Source organism: Saccopteryx bilineata, chromosome 5 (assembly GCF_036850765.1).
Source record: "Saccopteryx bilineata isolate mSacBil1 chromosome 5, mSacBil1_pri_phased_curated, whole genome shotgun sequence".
Taxonomy (NCBI): domain Eukaryota; kingdom Metazoa; phylum Chordata; class Mammalia; order Chiroptera; family Emballonuridae; genus Saccopteryx; species Saccopteryx bilineata.
Window position 1 is genome coordinate 13918015 of NC_089494.1, and position 18774 is coordinate 13936788.

An 18774-nucleotide genomic window follows, 5' to 3' on the forward strand; every position below is an offset into this window, starting at 1 on the left:
TTCTACCCTTTCTGGGTTTCCCGCCCTTCTCCCGGAGGCTGGATTACAGGCTGCCAGCAGCTGAGCTTGGCCGCTTTTGCACGCCCCCTTCTCCCTAGCTGGGCAAGATTGAGCTCACACCTGAGCCCAGTGGTGTCCAGCCAGCTTCCGCCCCTGCCAGCAGAACCGCGCTTTTGTCTCTCGCTGCTGCCCGCTCTCCGGTGCGCCCTCAGCCGCGTGGGTGGGGGCGTTGCGGCTCGGACCCTAAGACTCACTACTGTAGACCCGAAAGCTCCCTCCTTCTATGCGACTCTGCTCTGAATGCCGCGGGGGAGCTTGTTTGGCTGCTCTCCTGCTTCCCTTTGCTGGTATTGCTGTTTCTGGGGAAATATTCACTTCAGCTTTGGGGAGTGACTCATCCCAGGGGTTAGGGTGGCTATCTCCCAAAATGTTTTTCCCTATGCCTCCTAGATTGCACTCTCTTCCTGTTACTGTGGTTCTCTCCCCTCTCCCTCCGTCTCCAGGAGCCCTGGGTGAGTGTTTGTGAGAGAGATGTTCTGCGTGGTCCCTTTAAGAAGGATCCTGGGTCTGAGAAATCAGACTCTCTCACAAACAGTATCCTGACTTGTTTTCAGCTAAATACTGTCCTTACGCTTCTTCTGGGCTCTGGGGCGGCAGGCTGGGGCTTTGTTCCTGGGGCTCAGGACCCTTCCCCCTCTGCTAAACTCACTTCCCGCCACGCGAGTCTCTCCCTGCTGCCGTTCGCTCCGAGAAGCTGGGCAGCCCTCTCCGTGTTTCTGCTTTTTCTACCAGTCTCTGTGTGGCTTCTTCAGCGTTCCTTGGTTGAAGAGTCCTTTTAGTTTAGTCCAAAGTTGGTTTTTCCAGCTGATAGTTCATAAAATTAGTTTGTAATCCACATTGGTTCTGGGAGGTAGATGCTGGTACGTCCGCCTACTCCAGCGCCATCTTGTCTCAGAATTTGTGTTCTTATAAGCAGAGAAAAAAACACCAGAGCTCTCTCTCCACCATGTGAAGACACAGCAAAAAGGGCACCTTGATTTTTGATTTCCCAGCCTCCAGGACTGTGAGAAATAAATGTTGTTTATGTCACTCAGTCTCAGACATTTTGTTATAACAGCATGTGCTAGGCTAGTATGGGTGCAAAAAACCTTTTTAGAAGACAATGGTTACCTGCATATGATGGGGTGGCCATGACTATGACAGAGAGATTCAAGACCTAGTAGGGTGTTAAATGCCAAGGAATTATGGAAAGTTAGCTACAGAGCCATAGCGAAGGGTGATAGGTGGCTTCTAGAACTGCTGCTTGTTGGCAGAATCTGGTGGCCAGCGATGCCATTGACTGAGAGGAAACTGGGACTGTGTCGGGGAAGGGACAGGAAGCCATGGAAGTGTCTGGTAAAGGTACAGCAGACTCATGATGGCTGAGAGTTCAGATTCAAGCAGACACAGAAATAATGGAGTCTCTGAACGCCCTTGAGACTCTGGTCCTGATAAAGCATCACGGATGAAGTCAAGTTAAATTGTGACCCTTCTTGAGACCAGCTTTGGGTCCTCAAAGTAACCTCCTGTGAAGAATGCTTCCTGTCTCTGCCTCCCTGCAGTGTCCTTACATAACAAGGCATTCTTTCAAGAAAATCGGGCGTCCCAGATTCCACGGAGCAGCAGGAGACTGTGTGAAATGTCCTGCCTTCAGGAAAATGATGTCAGAACAAGATGCTCTTGACTCACAGGGAACTTTCACTGGCCAAGCCCACAGTGGACCTGTCCGTGTTCTGCCCGAGTCTTCATGAACTGGATGTCCCTAAGAGTAGAGTCAGACGCCCTAACCCTGACTAGGGGAAACAGAGGTCAGCCTGGATTAAGAAGATGTCTGAAAATAAAATATTACTTGAAGAAACACAATGTTATTATGCTTAGGTGTAAACCATTTACTTTTTTATTAAAAAAAAAAGAAGAAATTAATGAAGTATTGCATGGTCCCAGAGAGAAGGCTTTCAGAAGTGGAAATGAAATTGTTCAAAATTAGCATGACAAGGTTTTAATGAAATGGAAATTATATTATTGATCTCTAACATAGCAGCCTGAGTTTTACCTCTAGTGATTTTTAAAAAAAATAATTTTAATGAGTTGCCAACACTTAAAAATTTACATATGCCAGGGGAATATCAGAGCTTTTTGCTTTTCTTTAAATGAGAAGGTTTTGGTGAAGCTGCATTCATATTCACACACAGTGACAATGAACTGAAGCTTCTCACTGTGATGTGTCCTGGATACCAAGGCTGAGTAGCTCTATTTTGGTTTGTTTTAATCATCCTTGCACCATTGTTTTTCTATAGGTGAACATGAAAGTGAATAGGTTTCCTACCTAGGTTTCTACCAAAAGCAAACAAATTAAAACTAGGTCAAGATGGCAATGCATTTTTTAAAAAAATTGAATGAGAATGTGGTTCCAGAAGCTGAAATGGTTTCTGCGTGTTCATTGAGTGTGTCTGTAGACACTTAGCAGGCTCTCGTCAACCATCGTCATTATCTTCCTGATCCCTGCTGCCAAATGGCTAGAAGTTGCCTCCTTAGTCTCCCAAAGATGAACCTGAGACCCAGACAGTTTATCTGAGAGGTGGTCCGAACAAGCAGGAGTGAACGAATGAGGAGAGTGAGAGACGAGAAAGGAGAAAAGGTCACTGAGAAGGCACATCATCAACATCAACAGTGTAGGTACAGGGCCTGGGAGAGGCAAACAGACTGTCTTCCAGAAGTGGATCATGGCGGACAGGAAGGAGGCTCCCAGACTCCACTGGGTGAAGACTGCTCAAGGCCGTCTGCATTCAGAGGCTACCCTGCCTCCCAGGCCCAGCTGGCATCGATGAAGCCCTAAAATGCAAAATTGAGAGATGCTCGGTGCACACCTGAGCTGGGGGCATGGCAGCACAGGTGCATCTGAGCTAGCATGGGCAGTAGCTGAAGTCAGAAGCACCCACGTGATGCATGGTTCTAAGACATTGACAACGGTTATAAGGCACGAAACTAAAATTGCCATGACTCTTGGAATTCCTCTGATAGAAACTTAAAGTGTTTAGATTAGACTCCAACAGCTGAGAGATGGCATGATGCAGTGATTCTAAAGGGATGAACATCGGGCGTAGATTCTTTGTATCTAAATCCTGTGTCTAATACTTATTTAACCACTATGATCTTCAGTCTCCTCATCTGTAAATCAGTGATAAAAATAATACCTGCCTCATACAGGAGTTACTGTATCCCTGGCAAATAATCATATAATAGTTACTATAGTATTTATAGTTATGACAATAATAAGGACTAATATGTGTTACCTGTTATTGTGTCTATTTTCCCCTGCAAACCTTTGTTTCACCAGCAATAGAAAATAATATTATTTCCCAGCTGACTTGCAATCAACTTTCCATAGTAGAGCCTGAACTAACTTTTTTAGGTGTGTGTGTGTGTGTGTGTGTGTGTGTCTAGAATCACCTAATAATACTTTAGCAAATTCCAGAAAATGGAACTAAGTGTAAAATGTATATTGGAGTTCCCTGTATAATTTTTCAAATATGTTCTAGTTCCAATTGTTAAAAGAATGGTTAAAATTATTTTGACTTAGCTAGTGAATGGCCTAAAGTAACAAAAAATATCTGATATTAAGTCTCTTTATCTTTCAAAGTAACTAACAGTGTTTTAAAAATCTGTAAGACTGTTGACTCTGTCTTTCTCATCCTGCATCCTGGCAGACTTTCACCTGAAGAAGTATTCCTGCACCTGCAACATATAGAGACCAGCTGGGACCTTGGGAAGAAGTAGGCTCTTCTCTGGAGGTGCACAGTGAGGCCTGAGTTTTAGCGGTTCTGACAAGTTCCAAGTTAAATCTGCTGGTCTTTGGATCACACTTTGGAAAAGGAGGCCTTCTCGATTTGAATCCCAGAGGAGAGAAGCCTCAGACTAAGTCAGGGGCCCGGGTACAGGGGCTGGGGAGCCAGGCAGGAATTTGGCAGGCAGGGAGGCTGGAGGCCACACAGAATCTCTGTGGACGGCCCTGCATCGTGGCGATCTGCCTGCCCTGATTTGAGGAGGTTATTCAAGTTCATTAATGGGATTGTTTCAACAACTTGAAATCTGGCTTCATGTAGTCCCAGCAAAACCCAGAAAGGTGGCTATCTAGATAATCTCTTGAAGTTCTGTTCTTAGATGTGAGGAACATTCTTGAAGTAGTTTATATGCAAACGTGGGCCATTTTACACCCGCCTCCAATACATTTAAGGTGCTTATTGATATTGCAGTCTGCCTCCTGTCTGTTCACAGTCTCTTCATCACCATGCGTTTGGTTTGCAAAACCAAAAGTTCCAAGGAAACAGGCAGATGTACCACTGGAGAGAAATCAATCATGGCCTCATGAAAAGAAACACTTGATCACAGGTACCTTTTCCTTTTAAACTTCTGACTTGAGTTTCCAATAAAAGACCTAAACAATCAGAATGTCCTCCTACCATGACGCCTACCCCACTGATCCCTCTGGATTGAGATAATCCAAGACAATAACTGAAGATTCCCTATATATATGCCTTGGCTAGGGAAAATGCCTTGTGAAAATTTGGCTAAATAATGTTTCCAGCCTGACCTGTGGTGGCACAGTGGATAAAGCGTCGACCTGGAAATGCTGAGGTCACCGGTTTGAAACCCTGGGCTTGCCTGGTCAAGGCACATATGGGAGTTGATGCTTCCAGCTCCTCCCCCCTTCTCTCTCTCTGTCTCTCTATCCTCTGTCTCTCTCCTCTCTAAAAATGAATAAATAAAAAAAAAAAAGAAAAAAAAAAGGATTAATAATGTTTCCTACTTTTTATTATAGAATCGGCTCTGTAGAAGAAAAAGTATGTTTTCTAATTTCACAAGAAAACAAATCATGTCAGTTTGTAGGGAAGCAAAAAAAAATAAATAAATAAAAGAGCTTGTTTGGTTCTTTGTAATGATAAACACATATTTATTGTAAGTGAGATATCACTTAAAGGAGTTCTGCCACAGTTGGCTGGTTCAGAAATGTTCGCCACTGAAAACATACATGTAAATAAAGAAAATGAGCTTTTATTTGTTTATAATTTATAGTGTATGATTAGGAAAAATAAGCAAAGAGTTATCTGAAAGGAAAAAAAATGTTTTGGATGATAGTGAAATCAACAAACTACAGAGGTGGCAAGAATTCAAATTTTGCACCCCTCTCTCTGTCTCTCTCATCCCCAAGGCAGAGTATGAGATAAAAAGTTTGGGGAACAAAGATATTTAAATTTTGACAGTTCTCAGGGTGCCTTTGAAATAAATCTTCCCCTGGAAAATGGAACATTTCTTAGAGTTTTCTAGAAAGTAAACTATAACATACATTCAGAGAAGAATACACAGATCCTAAACCTGCTGCTCATTGAACTGCTACACGGTGGCCACCACGTAACCCAAGAAAACTCGCACTGACTCTCTCTTCCTTCTTTACAAAAATTACTCACCTGATTTTTAACTCCTTACGTATCTCTTGCCTGACTACTGAAATTCAAATGAAGTCACAGAGAAAGTGCTCTTATGTGTGTGGAGTATTTTTTCCCCTAAATATCATGCTTGGGAGATTGATCTGTGTTGTTATGTGTATCTGTAGATAAATTTTCACAGCTGTATAGTATTCCATTGTGTGACTATACCACAGCTTGTTTGTTTGTTTTAATATTGATGGAACTTTGGGCTTTTCTCAATTTAGAGCTATCATAAAATGATGCTATTACAAACAGTCTCTTGCTGCACATGTGCAGGAACATTTGTTGAGAGCCATTTGCTGTCAGAACATGTGTATTTGAGATAATGCACAATTTTTAGCGTGGATCTACCGGAAGTGTGAGTGCTCCCACTGCTCCACACTTGGTACTGCTGTTCTGTTTAATTTTACCTTCTCTGGCCGTTCTATAGAGGTCTCTCATAGTGGCTGTAATGTGTATTTCCCTCACCGTGAAGGAGCTTGAGCCCCATTGCCGATGCTTACTGGTCATTTTTTAATATCCTTCTTTGTGAGGTGATTGTTTATACCTGTTGCCTGCTCTTCATTATTTTTAATTTTTACTAGATTTTTTTAATGAATTCATAGGCTTCCTACAGTCTATATAAAATCATATGGTCATTTTATGTGCAGCTACTTTCTTCTTCCACACTACAGTTTACCTTCTGTCTCTCTCGGTGCTGTTTTTTAAAGAACCAAAAAAAAATTTTTTTAATTTAAAAGTAATTTAATTTATTAGACTTTTTCTTTACATTGGTAGTGGTTTTCTACTGTTTAAGAAATCTTTTCCTGTCTCAAAATTATGAAAATATTCTCCTGTATTATCCTTTATAAGCTTTATTGTTTTTCCTTTCATAATTAAATTTAGATGCATCTGGAATTGATTTGGTGTGGGTGTAGGATTCAAATTTCCCCTTCAACATAAGGGTATCCAAGTAACTCAGCACAGCTTATTGAAGAGACTCTCTCTTTCCCACCATTCTGCTGTTCCACATTAGTCATTAGTGAAATGTGAATTACTCCTGATAACTTTAGTTTGCACGTAGTCAATACCAGCAAAGAGGTCCTCCTAATTTGTTCTTCTTTAAGATTGTCTTGTTACTTTGACTCTCAGTATTTCCATGTGTGTTTAAGAATCAGATTGCCACCTGACCAGGCGGTGGTGCAGTGGATAGAGCATCGGACTGGGGTGCGGAGGACCCAGGTTTGAGATCCCAAGGTCTCCAGCTTGAGCGTGGGCTCATCTGGTTTGAGCAGAGCTCACCAGCTTGGACCCAAGGTCGCTGGCTTGAGCAAGGGGTCACTCAGTCTGCTGAAGGCCCACGGTCAAGGCACATATGAGAAAGCAATCAATAAACAACTAAAGTGTCGCAATGAAAAACTAATGATTGATACTTCTCATCTCTCTCCATCCTGTCTGTCTGTCCCTATCTATCTCTTTCTCTGACTCTCGCTATCTCTGTAAAAAAAAAAAGAAAGTAAAAAAGAATCAGATTGCCAATATACAAACATAGATATTTACATTACAAATGTAAACACATACTATCTCCTAGGATTTGGATTCTCATTGCACTGAATACTTTGGAGAGAATTGACATTTTTATAATTAATGTTTTTATTTCAATGCATATGACACTTTTTAAAAATTAATTAATTAATTAATTTAGACAATTAAATTGAACAGGGTGACATTGCTAAATTAGAGTACATGGATTGAGAGAAAACATCTCCACATCATTTAGACCAGGGGTCCCCAAACTTTTTACACAGAGGGCCAGTTCACTGTCCCTCAGACCGTTGGAGGGCCAGACTATAAAAAAAACTATGAACAAATCCCTATGCACACTGCACATATCTTATTTTAAAGTAAAAAAACAAAATGGGAACAAATACAATATTTAAAATAAAGAACAAGTAAATTTAAATCAACAAACTGACCAGTATTTCAATGGGAACTATGCTCCTCTCACTGACCACCAATGAAAGAGGTGCCCCTTCCAGAAGTGCTGCAGGGGCCAGATAAATGGCCTCAGGGGGCCGCATGCGGCCCGCGGGCCATAGTTTGAGGACCCCTGATTTAGACAGTCGATTATGCTGTATACCCATTACTCAAAGTCAAATCATCTTGTCACCCTATATTTTGTTTTTTTTAAGCCCCTCCCCTTCCCCCCTCCCCCCTCCCTCTCCTTTCTTCCCCTCCCCCTGGTAACCACTGCACTCCTGTCTATGTCTATGAGTCTCAATTTTGTGTTCCATCTATGTATGTAATTATACAGTCCTTGGCTTTTTCTGATTTACTTATTTCACTCAGTATAATGTTATCAAGGTCCATCCATGTTATTGTAAATGATCCAATGTCATCATTTCTTATGGCTGAGTAGTATTCCACAGTATATATGTACCACAACTTTTTTATCCAATCCTCTATTGGAGGGCATTTTGGTTGTTTTTATGTCTTGGCCACCGTGAACAATGCTGCAATGAACATGGGGTTGCATGTGTCCTTACGCACCCATGTTTTCAAGTTTTGTGGATATATACCTAGTAGAGGGATTGCTGGGTCATATGGTATTTCTATTCTTAATTTTTTGAAGAACCACCACACTTCTTCCAAAATGGTTGCACTAATTTACATTCCCACCAACAGTGAATGAGGGTTCCTTATTTTCCACAGCCTCTCCAGCCCTTGTTATTACCTGTTTTGTTGATAATAGCTCATCTAAAGGTGTGAGGTGGTATCTCATTGTAGTTTTGCTTTGCATTTCTCGGATAGCTAGTGAAGATGAGCATCTTTTCATATATCTGTTGGCCATTTGTATTTCTTCTTGAGAGAAGTGTCTTTTCATGTCCTCTTCCCATTTTTTATTGGATTGTTTGCTTGTTTGTTGCTGAGTTTTGTGAGTTCTTTATATATTTTGTATATTAGCCCCTTATCTGAGCTGATGTTTGAAAATATCATCTCCCATTTAGTTGGCTGCCTATTTGTTTTGTTGACAGTTTCTTTTGCTGTGCAGAAACTTCTTAGTTTGATGTAGTTCCATTCATTTATCTTTGCCTTTACTTCCCTTGCCTTTGAGGTCAAATTCATAAAATGTTCTCTACATGCAAGGTCCATGAGTTTAGTACCTATGTTTTCTTCTATGTAATTTATTGTTTCATATCTTATATTTAGGTCTTTGATCTACTTTGAATTAATTTTTGTACAAGGAGACAAACTGTAGTCAAGTGTCATTCTTTGGCATGTGTCTTTCCAATTTTCCCAGCACCATTTATTGAAGAGGCTTTCTTTTCTCCATTGTGTGTTTTTGGCTCCTTTAACAAAGATGATCTGACCATATATATGTGGTTTTATTTCTGGGTTCTCTATTCTGTTCCATTGGTCTGTGTGTCTATTTTTCTGCCAGTACCATGCTGTTTTGACTATTGTGGCTCTGTAGTATAGTTTGAAGTCTGGTATTGCAATGCCTTCAGCTTTGTTTTTTTTTTTCCTTAGGATTACTTTGGTTATTTGAGGTTTTTTATGGTTCTATATAAACCTGATGATTTTTTGTTCCATTTCTTTTAAAAATGACATTCAAATTTTGATGGGAATTGCATTAAATTTATTGCTATATATTGCTTTGGGTAATATGGCCATTTTAACTATATTTATTCTTCCTATTCATGAACAAGGAATATTTTTTCATTTCACTGTGTCTTTTTCAATTTCCTTTAACAATGCTTTGTAGTTTTTAGTACATAGGTCCTTTACATTCTTTGTTATGTGTATTCCTAGTTTGTTGTTGTTGTTGTTGTTGCAACTATAAAGGGGATTATTTTTTTTGAGTTCTTTTTCTGAGGTTTCATTGTTGGCATATAAAAAAGCAATAGACTTCTGCATATTAATTTTTTATCCTGCAACCTTACTGTATTAATTTATTGTTTCTAATAGCTTCTCTGTGGAGTTTCTGGGGCTTTCTATATAAAGATCATGTCACCTGCAAAAAGTGAAAACTTTACTTCTTCTTTTCCAATATGGATGCCTTTTATTTCTTTCTCCTGTCTGATTGCTCTGGCCAGAACTTCCAGCACTATATTGAATAGGAATGGAGAGAGTGAGCAACCTTGGCTTGTTCTTGATTTTAGAGGAAAAGTTTTCAGCTTTTTACCATTTAGTATGATGGTTTGTCATAAATGTCCTTTATTATGTTGAGGTATTTTTCTTCTATACCCATTTTGTTGAGTGTTTTAAACATAAAAGGATGTTGTATTTTATTGAATGCCTTTTATGCATCTATTGATAGGATCATAAGGTTTTTGTTCTTTGTTTTGTTGCTATGGTGTATTACATTAATAGTTTTATGTATGTTGAACATCCTTGTGTTTCTGGGATGAGTCCCACTTGATCATGATGAACTATTTTTTTGATATGTTGTTGTATTCGACTTGCTAGTATTTTGTTTAGGATTTTTGCATCTGTATTCATTAGCAATATTGGTCTATAGTTTTTGTGTGTGTGTGTGTTGTCCTTAACAGGTTTTGGTATGAGGGTTATGTTGGCCTCATAAAATGTGTTTGGAAGTATTGCTTCTTCTTCAATTTTTGGAAGACTTTGAGAAGGATTGGAATGAAATCTTCTTTGAATGTTTGGTAGAATTCACTAGTATAGCCATCTGGCCCTGGGACTTTTATTTTTGGGGAAGTTTTAATAGTTGTTTCTATTTCCTCCCTGCTTGTTAGTCTATTTAGGCTTTCTACTTCTTTGTGATTCAGTCTAGGAAGATTGTATTGTTCTAGTTGTTTATCCATTTCTTCTAGATTGTTGAATTTGGTGGCATATAATTTTTCATAGTATTCTGCAATAATCCTTTGTATATCTATGATATCTGTGGTAATTCCTCCTCTTCCACTTTGGATTTTGTTTGTATGAGTCTTTTTTTCTTTTTTCCTTAGTGAGTCTTGCCAGGAATTTGTCAATTTTATTTATCTTTTCAAAGAACCAGCTCTTTGTTGTATTCATTTTTTCTATAGTTTTTCTGTTCTCTATATCATTTATTTCTGCTCTAAATTTTATTATTTCTTCTCTCTGCTTGTTTTAGGTTGCCTTTGTTCTTCTTTTTCTAGTTCCTTAAGATGTGATGTTAGGTTGTTTACTTGGGTTTTCTCTTGTTTTTTCATATAAGCCTATAACGATATGAACTTCATTGCATATGACACTTTTAAATTTTATTTTCCAACTGTGGTTAGTATACTTAAATATAACTGTTTTTATTGATCTCATAACCAACAAAATTCTTAAAATCACTTATTAATTCTAATAATTTATCTGTAGATTCTTTTAGATTTCTATGTATACAGTCATATAGTGAGTGTGTAAATTCTGAAGGTCTTATTTCTTCCTTTCTGCTCTATAACTTTTATTTTCTTGCCTTATTGTCCTGACATGGACTCTCAGCAAAATATTACACAAAAGCATTGAACCCCAATGAATTTAAGAAAAAATAAATTTAAAAAATAATAATTCAGAAAAAAAGTATTGAAAGTGATTATCTGTTTTTCATTATCATTTCTGAAGGAAAGCTATCAACATTTCATCAAGTGTGATACCTACTCTAGTTTTATAGTAAATACGCAGTATAAAAAGGATTCCTTCTATTGCTAGTTTGCTAAGATGTTTTTTCTTCTATAATGAATGTATGTTGAAGTTTTTTCAAATGCTTTTTCTGTATTTATTGCACTAATGTAGTTATTTTATTCTGGTAAGGTAGTGAAATACATTGATCAATATTCAAGTGATAAACCAACCTTGTGCTCCTGGAATAAACAACATTAAGTTACAATGTATTATTTTTTTATATCATGGGATTTTGAAAGCTAAATTATAGGATTTTTATCTGTATTCATAAGTGATACTGGCTTATGAAAATTTATGAATTTTCTTTTCTTATCATGTGTTATGTGCCAGAATCTAAGTTATACTGACTTCATAAAACAGGTTCAGAAGAGTGTGTTTGTTTTTTGTTCACTATAAGAGTTGGTGTAAGATTGATGTTATATGTGCCTGGAATTTTATTTTGGGGAATTTTTATTTTATTTTATTTTTTAGATTTTATTTATTCATTTTAGAGAGAGCAGACAGAGAGAGGGAGAGAGAGAGAGAGAGAAAGGAGGAGGAGCAGAAAGCATCAACTCCCATATGGGCCTTGATCAGGCAAGCCCGAGGTTTTGAACCAGTGACCTTAGCGTTCTGGGTTGACGCTTTACCCACTGCACCACTACAGGTCAGGCTGGGGAATTTATAAACACAAATATACTTGTTATCTATTAAAATTTCTCTTTCTTCTGTGTCAGCTTTGGTCAATGGTATCCTATAGGAATTTACCAATTTCATCTAAAATATCAAATATATTAGCATAAAGTTAGTTATAATATATATAGGATCTGAAATAACTCCTCCCTTCTAATTCTTAAATTGATTTTCTGTGCCTTCTCTCATTTTTACTTATTGGTTTCATTGAATATTGATTAATTTTATTATTTTGAAAAAATTGGCTCAGCTTTATTGACACTTTGTTTCTTATAATTGTTTTCAAATTCATTTATTTCTGACCTCATCAGAATTCTCTTCCTTTTCCTTGCTATAAATTTAATTTATTGGCATTTTCTTATTAGCCTCTTAAATTGGAAGCCTTCTTGTTGCTCTTTAGCAGAAATTTATCCTTCTTTGTTCTTTTTGAGCTTTTTCTCTCTAAATCTGGTTTTCAGCAGTTTTCCTGAATAGTGCTTATGTGTGGATTTCTTTTGTTTGTCCTTTGAGGGGTGCCTTTTTAATATGTCTTGATAGTTTTCATCAGTTTTATAAAACTCTCAGCTATGATCGCTTCAAAAATGTATTTTGCTCTATACTTTCAACTCAACTTTACAATTTTAGTTATGAATCTATTCAATGTTTTTCCTATATCCCATGTGTGTCCTACTTGGTATTCCTTTATTTTTCTTTCTTCTTTTTGTCTCTCTGTACCTATTTTATTTTAATTTAGCTCCTAGTTCACTAAATTCACTTATCAACTCTGATTAATCCTCTATTAAATCTCTGTTATTTTGTTTTGTATTTTTTTAGTTCTAAAACTTTTATTTTGCTCTTTTCACACTTTGCTGTTCTCTGCCAAGACTCTCTATCTTTTCTTTTATTTCTCCAATGTATCAAACATAGCTATTTTAAGGTTTGTATAAGTGTCTATTATCTGGATGTCCTGCAAGTTATTTTCTACTGTCTTTTCTTGTGATTTGGGGTCACATTCTAGTCATTTGGTTGGTTATTTTTACCAGCATGGTTGATGTTCTGTATGAAAAATTGAACAGCTATTTTGAGGCTCTGAATGTATCCTCCACCAAAGCTGATTACTAGCAATTTCAGATCAACTTCATGCAGTCAGAGAGTAGGAGGATGTACTTCAGCTCCTGTGAAAACTGGTTTAGTTCTAGCTCATTTTCCTCCTCAGCATGTAGCCCTTTAAAGTCCCAATCAAAGCTCTTTGGTAATTTATTAGGGCTTTTCCTCCTTGGCAAGCCCTGATATCTAATTTTTGCCCTTTATTCCATTGAATACTCAGAAGTTATTCTCAGTTTTTTTAATCTTTCTATCATTGTTGCTGGAATTATTAGGTAAATTTAGGGGGAAGATCACCTTGTCTCAACTCTCTGGGATTTTTTTGCTCTCTTATCACTTGGCCCTCCACCTTCTTGGTAGGTTTCCTGTGCTTCCAACTAGATATATTAAAAAAAGGTTTGTTCTAGGCCTGACCTGTGGTGGCGCAGTGGATAAAGTGTCGACCTGGAAATGCTGAGGTAGCCGGTTTGAAACCCTGGGCTTGCCTGGTCAAGGCACATATGGGAGTTGATGCTTCCAGCTCCTCCCCCTTCTCTCTCTCTCTCTCTCTCTCTCTCTCTCTCCTCTCCTCTCTAAAATGAATAAATAAAAAAACCTTACATATTATATTTATGTAAATGCATTAAAAAAAAAAGGTTTGTTCTATATGTCTGCTCATTCTTATCAAAAATGTTGTTCGTGACTACTAATCCAGACCTTAGAAAAGCCAGAAGCATGTTTGCAAATTCAAATTAAATTTTTGGTATAAATATATAGTGTCAAGAGCAGGATGCCCAGGTTCTGTGTTCCAAGAGATTATAGATTTAAAGTCATGGGTCCCACCTAAATGACTTTTGTGACTACTACAATTCTGAGAGGGAAAATGTTAGTAAAAATAGCGAGTTAGCATCTACAACCTATCTACAAGGTAAGTAAGTCTTAGAGAATAATCATTCTCTTAAAAAGTTGTTATTTTTCTACTTCCCTTCAGGCTTTGAGTATTTTAATGCTGCTATACACCACAGTAAACAACCTATCAAAACATCAAATCAACATGGACAATGAAAAGTCTTTGAAAACTCGTGTATTTGATATCCATCTTAAGCCAATCGTAACTTTGCAGTCAAAAGTCAGGCAAAACATCATCCTGACACAGACCAGAGAAACACAAACACTGAACATCTGTTTTAAAGACCAATTCTCCTTCACTCCCATTACTATAAGGGTGGCTTCCCAAAACATCCTGTTTAGTCAGGTATCATGGGAATAAGGGCTTAATAGTGTCATGTTGTCATGTCAAATATCTTATTGCCCAAGGATCTCCTCATTTCAGGATATACTGTAAAACTCAAGTTCAAACTCACAGCCTCACATACATTGGGCATTTAATCTGGGACAGGTGATGGGGCAGGACCATAGGAATAAATAAGCTTAGAGTTTATATTAATTTTAGTGAATATCCAGTTAGTTCTTATCAGATGCATCTAATTCAGCTTCTGTTTGAATAATCCTAGTGAGGAGGACATCATCACATACCTGAAACCACTTAGTTGAAAGACCTGAAATAGCAGGATGTTCTTTCATTTTACACCAATATTTGCCCACATTCACTTCCACTTTTAGACCCTTGTTTTTATGCAGGTTGGCCCATCAGCTTACCTTTCTAATGACTGTCTCATGGTTTGACTCATCCATCCTAGTCTGGACCAACCTGATTTATGAGCAATTACTTGTTAAATGTAACATGAATGAGCAAGTGAACGAAGTTTTAAAGACTAATTCATCCATCTTCCCACAGCCTTTAGTTGTCATTCAACTGGGCCTGAAGTAAGTCTGGATCTTTAACTGCCAAAACATAGACTCATGATGGCAGGAATCACTGTCTTTCTTCTTCACTGATGTGTTGTAAATGTCTAGAACAGTGCCGGACATATTATAGGTACTCAATAAATCCTTTACATGAATACATAACAAATACCATTTGTCACCATGCCCGTTCTTTGTTTTCCAATAGCACAATATGCCAAAACTTTCAATACTTTACAGAGCATTTAATCTCAAATTAATGATATACAATTTCTTCTAGAAACCTTATTCACATAATTTATCTTTAAAGGAGAAAGAAAACATGAACCATTTTTTCCTCTTCTAGAGTCACTCAGTTCTCTCCCAGGGTAAAACTACTAGAAACAACAAAAAGCTACTACATTATTTTTATACCCCATATGAATGTCTTCCCAGGATGAAAATTAACATAATACCATCTGTTGTAAGTGGATTTGGAATATGAAATGGTCACAGGAAAACACATAGAAAAAAATGGGTTTAAAAGTTTTGTAAAATCACCATTTAACAGATTTTCAATTAAGTGGTTAATTGTAAACAAACCCATGAAAAAAATTTCTCTTAGAATAATATGCTAAAAATGTTTGACTTGCCTAGAAAAAGGGTGTGCTTTGTTTATCAGACAACAAATGTTATATAAGCTGTTATATTTTGTTTTGTTTGCTTGTTTGCCTCATTGCCAAAGAATCCAGAGCATAAACCAATGTTTAATTGTATGAATTATTATAAGTATAATTTTTGGTATAAATACACACATGGCATTTCAAACACAGGACTTCTGATTTTTTACTCTTGTTTTAATGATCTTATTGTACATTTGCCTATATCATTAGTCTGGCTGCCCTTCCCCAGCAAATAACAACTCTACCCCCCTCCCCATTTTCCAAAACAAAAAATAAAATAAAATTTTGGGAATATCCTTGACTTCTGTCCTTCTTATATACCCCACATAAAATCCTTCAACAAACATTGTTTTATCTACCTTCAGAATACTTTCTGGATCCAACCACTTTCACCCATCCCCACCCAACAACCCAGATCTAAGGTGTCCTTATGACTCACCTGGATCTTTGCAGTAGCAAAGACCTGACTGGTCTCCTTGCTTCACTTTTGCTCTCCTATAGCCCATGCTCCAACAATAAGTATTCAAAAAAAGTCTTTTAAAACGTAGACCATAGCCTGACCAAGTGGTGGTGCAGTGGATAGAGTGTCGGACTGTCGGACTGGGATGTGGAAGGACCCAGGTTTGAGACCCCGAGGTCGCCAGCTTAAGCGCGGGCTAATCTGGTTTGAGCAAGGCTCACCAGCTTGAGCCCAAGGTCGCTGACTCGAGCAAGGGTTTACTCGGTCTGCTGAAGGCCCGCGGTCAAGGCACATATGAGGGAGCAATCAATGAACAACTACAGTGTCGCAACGCGCAATGAAAAACTAATGATTGATGCTTCTCATCTCTCCGTTCCTGTCTGCCTGTCCCTATCTATCCTTCTCTCTGACTCTCTCTCTGTGTCTCTGTAAAAATAAATAAATAAATAAATAAATAAATAAATAAATAAATAAATAAAACGTAGACCATAAAAGGTCACACTCCTACACTTAAATTTCTAATGGCCTCCCATTGTTCTCAGAATAATATTTTATTATGCTCTGAATGGCCTTTTATGATCCAGCACCTGAGTATTACTCTGACTTATTTTCTAAAGCTCCTCCCATTGATCACTCCTTTGTGAACACAACCTCCTTTGGTTTCTGTAATATCTCAAGTACACTGCATCATGGTGCTTTCTCCTTGGCTGTCCTCTGGCCATAACATTTAACTGCTAAATATCTGCTTCGTTCTATTCCCGGCTTCCTTCAGATCTCTGCTCAAAAGTCACCACTTCGAGGAAAGCTTTCCTGACTACCCTCTCCAAGTTTAGCACACCAGCAATTCTCTCGTCTTCCTACTCTAGTTGGAGGTGAAGAATTCCATCACAGATTTGTTCCTTCACTGGTAGGTTTCCTGTCCATCTAAATAAACACTAAGATCCAGGAGTCAGAGGTTCATGCTTTGTCTGCTGCTTCAACAAGGCCCCCCAAAACTCAAACTGAATATCGTGGTAGTATAAAAGTACCCACCAACGTGACATCCAATCCAGTGACTTCTCCTTGGCTCCCGTTCTCCTTGACCTTGCTCCTTACTGGGCAGCACAATTCGCACCTCTGCCTAGAGAAAATCCTCTCTATCTTGGGCTGTTCTCGCCTCACCACATCCTTTCTTTCAGATCTCTTTTTCTTTTTAATTGATTTTAGAGAGACCAGAGAGAGAAAGGTGTTAGGATTGTGGGGGAGGAATGGGAAGCATCAACTCAGAGTTGCTTCTCTCATGTGCCTTGACCGGGTAAGCCTAAGGCCTCGAACCAGTGACCTCGGCATTCCAGATCGACATTCCAGCCACTGCACCACCACAGGTCAGCTCCTTCAGAACTCTTTATGTCAGACACTGATACACTACACTGGGGAACAAAATTTTTGTTGCATCCACAAAATCACTTGTTTTTACCTAATTCGAGTGTGCTGATCTCAAATCTGACATTAGTTTTTCTCTGTAAGCTACAGTTTTTTTGCAATTCAAGATTTTAGGTTCTCATCTTATTGTAAAATTTTCAACATTTAGTTTAATATAATGAAGTAGAATGTCTTCTTGGGCATCATCCTTGTGAAAATATAATAATTTATATAATGCAGTAAAAACACTAATACACTAAAAGATATGATTGCATCAGAATTTGTCTACAATATCTAAATAGAACATATTAAAACACTTATTTTAATCATAAAATTTGCGCAAAAATTATTTAAATTCTATTCCGGCAAAAATTTGCGTTTGTAGCTCTTGCATTTGTGTACTTGTTGAGGACAATCTCGTTTGATGCTCCAGCAGTAGTCTGCTCATCACTAACAGCTCCAAGATTTTCAGGAAACTTATTAAGGTGACTGTTCAGGAAGTGAATCTTAACGGTCATGTTACATCCAATGTCACGAAAAGCCAACAGCATCCTTTGAACCAGAAGTTCATAGTTTTCTGCTTTTTTGTTGTTGCCAAGGAAGTTCTTTGTAACTGCCACAAAAGACTGCCATGCTCCTTTCTCCTCCTTATTCATCTTCCTGGCAAATTCTTCATTATGTATGAGGGTTCGAATTTGAGGTCCATCGAATGCACTTGCTTTTATCTTCTCAAAAGACAATGCAGGAAAAGCAGAAATAATATGTTGAAAGCACTTTGTTTATTCAAAGCCTGAACAAACTGTTTCATTAAGCCAAGTTTGATGTGAAGTGGGGGAAAATGATCCTGTCTTGATTAACTACAAGATCATTCACAATATTTTGCATCCCTACTTCCAGAGCTTCACGTTTCTGCCACTCCTTCTGTGTCCATTGTTTCTCCTGAGCTCAGCTATCTCACAAACACAGAAAGCAAGGATGCTTCGTGAAACCTCTCTGTTGTCTTAGCAGGAAATTTACCATTTTATGATCCACACAAATGATCCAGTTATGCTCCTCATACTTCAGAGAGTCAAGAACAATTTTTATGTCATTATAATCTTCTTGCAGATGAGTTGAATAACTGATTGGAACTGCTGCATAAACATTATCATTGTGTAGGAGAACACATTTCAGACTCCATTTAGAGCTGTCAAGAAATAGCCACCACTCTGTTGGACTGTAAGTGGAACACCTAGCTGGCTGAGAAGACTACTGATATCATGACAGTAAACAAAGTGTTTGTCTTCGGAAAAAAATGTCCACAAAAATTTGTTCACGCTTCCTGAAATGGTTTATTTTAGCTGACCAGAGAAGTACATTCTTTTCTTGAAGCCTGGAGGCTAATAACTCAGCTGCCTTCTTTGATAGGCCCAAATCTCTTACTAAGTCATTTAATTCGGGTTGGCTAAACTGCTGAGGGGTTAATGATTGCTTGGCATCAGAAGAAGACCCTTCAGATTCTACAACCATTTCCTCATGCATCTTATCAAAATATACTGGATAACCATGTTCACTT